We start from the raw sequence: 5,416 nt of genomic DNA, 5'->3' as shown, positions 1-5,416 counted from the left end.
TTTTGGGCACACGTGCGTGTGTGCCCAAAATCCCAAGAACAGAATGGAGGAGAAGGGATTGTGGCATAACTATTACCCATGGTGGTGTTGGTGGGGGGGTGGGGGGGTGATTTTCTGCTTTCTGTGACTCTAGAGAGCACACAAACCATACAACAAAAATCTCTCTCAAAAAAAATTAATGAGAAGACTGCAATAATGATCTTAGAAAAGGCAAATATTTCTTGAACAGACATAGAGCACTAAAATTAGAGGAGAAGTTAGTAAATTGGAATTTGTTAAATAGTAAAATAAAAGCACACTTTAAAAAGAAGGCAAACCATGAACTGAAGAAAGCATTTACAACACATTGATCTGACAAGGGATTCCAGGATGCCGACAGGAACAATAAACAAACAGGAAGGAGCAAGTCCTCTCTTCCTCAGCCTTCCTGTGTCCCTGTAGCAATTCCTGGTGGGAGAGCCTAATAGAGAGGCAGCTGTCAAAGGAGAACTGTGAGTTCAGGGTTCTAGCACGATGTCACAAAGCAGAGAGTGAAAAGATGAATCTAGAGCTAAAAGACAATAGCTTGATATCCAGCACAGGTATACATAAATTAATGGACTGTCTTCACTGTGAGTCACCTTAGATTGTTGACTCTAAGCTTTTTATACAACTAAAAAGCTGTATATAATTATATACTGTAGTATTATTATAATTAGTGATGATTAAGTGTACAATTTAAGTGCAATTGTATTTAAACTGGACATGATTTTTTCCAGAGTATAATCATTGTTTTAAATTATCGGCCATAATAAAAGTACTGTATTATGGCTTAAAAATTCAGTATGATATAAAGTACATATTTCTGCCCTGCACTTTGGAAACTGAGTATGTTTTCCTGAAGAAGTTGGAACAAGTGAGGTGTGAGACAAGAAGCTCATGACCTAGTTATCTATTTTTATTAAACAAAGAAACAAGGTCATATTGTCACTGACCAGTAACTTTCATGAACTGTCCAGACATCTCTCATTCTTCACTTCCCATTCATTTCCCCCTTTCCTCTACTTGTGTTTCTGAATAAGGGGTAAATCAAGAGGATATAGGTGTTTCCTGTAGGCTGCTGGCAACCTTTTATCAAACAATCTAAATGCATTTTTTTCCCAAGTAAAAACACTGCAGAATTATAACAGATAACCATCTATGCAAACATCAATAACTGAAACATCAGGATCGGTCATGATGAAAGGTATGCACATTGTTGGCTGAGCATTTTAATCTGTCAGTAAAAACAAAGAAAAATTTAAGAGGCTACTGGGGAAAAGTAAAGATGTGATCATCTTTCTCTCTCTCTTGTCATGCTAGTCAGATGTGCCCATGTGCCTGACTCCAGTTTTGGCAGCTGATTAATAAAACTGTAGAAATATTGGCAAGAATCCAGAAACTAATGATGAAAGTACTTATTAGTGATAAAAGAGTGAAGTTGCTTAAAAATACTGATTGAACAGATAATCTAGGATGAAAAACAGACAACCCAAGACACAAGACAGAGAATGGCATGAATGTTATTTGCAAAGTTAAAAAGTCTCAGAAATATTAAGCAGATCAAAGTTCATGAGTAAGCAGTGCAGTGTTCCTCTTTGCTATGAGTGGGAACATAAATGTATAGGTGTGAGCTGAAAATATACATGCCATCTCTTCATGTACAGAAAATTTGCTTCATTCTGAAGTTACTTTCTGATTAATAAGTAAAGTGGTATCAGAAATTGAATTATATTTTAATGTAGTTTAATAGCAAGAATACTGCAATCAAGGTAAAGGATTGAGGAGGCTAGAAGGAAGGTGGCCAACTGGAGACACCCTAAGAGAGAAGATGGATGGATGAAGTGAGATCTGCAGTATAAATCAATGGTTCTGTTCTGGGGGAGAAGGAATAAGATGAATCTCAAGGAACCACTTGATCTGTAGAACATATCCTCAAAAATACTCAGAAATTTGTAACACCAATGCACTATTCACAAAGAAAATACAATGGAGGTCTTTAAAAGTACATCTGCATCATGAATATAGTATCACATCATATTATTCCTGAAATGCTACGGGTAGACCAGAGACTCTTGGGAATCTGAAACAGATCAAGAAGAAAACATATAATGCTAGAAATAAACAGAGGAAGGCAATCAGATGACGGCACAATAGCAAAAGTGATGCTCTGCAAAGTAATCACACATGGAAGGTCCCCAGGTCAAGTGCAGAGACCTCTCTGAGTATGCTAGGTGCATGGGTGCCCGTGATCTTGCAATGGCTTAAAGGCAGGGGTGTAGGGAGTATATTGCAATATCGAGACCCCACTGGCATGCTGTTTCTTTCTCTCTCAGAAAAAAAAAAAATTTTTTAAAGAAAGGGAGATTATAAATACTGTAATATCTTCAAAGAGATAGAATAAAATAATACATTTATTAAGAAGGGGAGGGTGGGGACCAGCAGTTGGCATAATGGCTATGTCACTGGACTCCCATGTTGTCGACCATGGTTTGAGTCCCGGACCTGACAGCTTAAACTCATGCTGGGTGCGTGTGTGTGCGTGCCCAAGATCCTGAGAGGAGAATGGAGGAGAAGGGATTGTAGAGTGGCCATTTCCCCTCCCTGCCCCCGGAGGGGGATTTTTTGCTTTCTGTCTCTGTCTTTATGGCAAGTGCACATTCCCTATAGCAAAAACCTCTCCAAAATAAAAAAAAAATTAATTAATTAAATAAAAAAAAAAAAAAAGAAAGGAAGGAAGGATAGGGGGCCAGCAGGTGGCATAGTGGTTAAGGGTGCTGAACTCTCACATGGATGACCATGGTTCAAGTCTCTCTGGTCAAATTAAAATAAATAAATAAAGTTAAATAAAATAATTCTTAAAAAAAGGGGGGGGATGCTTAGACTTAGCTCTTTAGTGGTACACACTGCTAAGACACTATTTTTCCAAAGACTTGGATGACTTGGGAGACCCAGGTTTGAGTCCCCACTCGACCAAAAGGCTGGGTGAGGTGAAGTGCACCTTCGATGCTAGCAACTTGGGAAGGCTAAGGCAGGAGTATGTCAAGTTCAAGGCTAGCCTGGCCAACACAGCAAGACTCAGACTAAAGCTAGCCAGAATTTGCGATACCCATACTCTCAGCTGAGAGGTCAAGGCAAAGGATCACAACAGCAAGACTCTGTCCTTTAGAAAAAGGAGGGGAGGGACCAGCAGTTAGCGTAATGGTTATGTTACTGGACTCCCATGTAGTCAACCGTGGTTCGAGTTCCGGACCCTGTGGCTTAAATTCACTCCGGGCGCATGTGTGTGTGAGCCCAAGATCCCGAGAGGGGAATGGAGGAGAAGGGATTGTGGCGTGGCCATCCCCCCTGGGGGGTGATTTCTCGCTTTCTATCTCTCTGTCTCTCTGTCTGTCTGGCGGGCACATGTGCCCTATAGCAAAAAAAAAAAAAAGTCTCCAAAAAAAAAAAAAAGAAAGAAAAAGGAGGGGAGGGGAGAAAAAAAAGAAAAGCTGTTTTAGTATTTTATAGTAAAAGAGAACAGAGAACATAATTTAACAGGTCATATGACAAAATGAAGTATAAACAAAATATGGCATCCAGGAAGTCCCAAGAAAAATAGGTCTAAAGGCAAAAAGCAGTATTTTTTTCCTGTAATTAAGAGAGCTGTGGCAGTAAAGAGTTCATTTCTAAAAATTTTACATTGTTGAGGCATTACCAAGTCTAAAGACTGGGTCTTCATGTAGACTCTATGAGCCACCATTATATTCTAGTGGTTGTTCTATGTATAAATGACTTAATGAATTTTTATTTTAAATCTTTTACTGTATTTACACAAACTGGTAATAACAAGAGTACCTGAAAATGTACCACAAACACAAAACTTTTGAGAACCTGTACTGTGAATTGAGGTGTCTCATTAGTTACAAACAGTACCCTAAATCTGCAATTTATTACTGACAATACACCACATCTAATCCCAGAACACATTTTGTGCATTAATCCTGGCTCTTATCCTACCTTATTTCTGGTACACTCCCTAAGTTACTGACTGTTACTTACTTATTTTTACATTAGCCTGTCATTACCAAGTATTGTTAACATAAATATATTTTTGCATAAATGAATAAATCATATCAACTTAACCCAAGTTAAGCCCATAGGTTTCTTTTGTCTACTGTGTAGAGTTGACTAAAGACAATTCCTGCAGAGTAGCAAACTGATCATTAAATGTGTTCTCCCTCCATGTGCAAGACATTCTGTTACCTATGTGCTCCATTTCAATCTTTCTCGTCACAGTAGTGCTTCACTTCTGTGGTTTTGAATGGAAGAGAAATATAGAACTTGATACAGAGTATCAGAGTCATAAAAATTAGTATCGAAAAAGGGCTGTCACTAAAGAAATTTAAAATATACACTTAATGTTCAAAACTCCCGACTTCAAAACACCATAACTTTACATTTAAAATATTGATTCATACATCATAGAAAACAGAAGTAACAAGCTGAAGATCCTACCAGAACATGGTATTTGAATATGTTTTTTTACTCTTTCATAGAAATGAATATGATATCATTAAAGATGTTTTACTTTAAAACAATTGAAAACCTCATCTGTATCATAGAATAATTACTTTGAAAACTGAACATCTGAAGTCATTTGGAATAAAATGATTTGTTAAAATTGATTTCACTCATTTTTGGAACTCAGGGAAAAGGTGCTATTTTAAATGATTTCGATCAAAATTCAACCTATGGAGATTAGATATATTCAGTTGTCTGTAAAGTGAGGCAATTCATGAAAATGGAAATTCTAAGTATCTTACACCCTTAGGAATTTTGATGTTATCAAGTTTTGTTGAAATAAACACAGATTTATTCCAAGTATTTAAATATATTCATTAAAGTGCTCAGTAGGATAAAAAGAATACTGGGACTCTCCTGTGGTTTCTGTTTTCTCTAAATGTTAATACTTATCACAGTTTATATCCTGCCTACCATAAATATTAAGGTTTTCTGTCACTCCCTGGAATATCACATACCAATGAATCCAAATGTTCTTATTTTTAGCTAGATGTAGTTCAGTCTATATCTTTTGATTGCTTTTATCAGTATTTTAATATTAGTAGTATAATGCTAGAAATAATTAATAGCACCTACTATTTATTGTTTCTTGCCTTGTGCAAGGCATTGGACAAAGCACTTTACATTTACATCATGTCATTGAAACCTCACAACAACCATACTCTTAATGTTCTCAGTTAGTAAATGTATTATAAGTTTCCTGTTGCTGCTATAAGAAGTTACCCCAAAATTAGTAGCTTAAAACAACACAGATGAACTGGGTCGTCAAAAAAGTCATGACACATTTTTCTGTTTTTCTATGCAAAAATGCATCATGACTTTTCCAATGACCCAC

This window comes from Tupaia chinensis, unplaced genomic scaffold (genome assembly GCF_000334495.1).
Source record: "Tupaia chinensis unplaced genomic scaffold, TupChi_1.0 Scaffold145889_1, whole genome shotgun sequence".
Lineage (NCBI taxonomy): Eukaryota > Metazoa > Chordata > Mammalia > Scandentia > Tupaiidae > Tupaia > Tupaia belangeri.
This window is presented reverse-complemented; position numbering follows the sequence as displayed.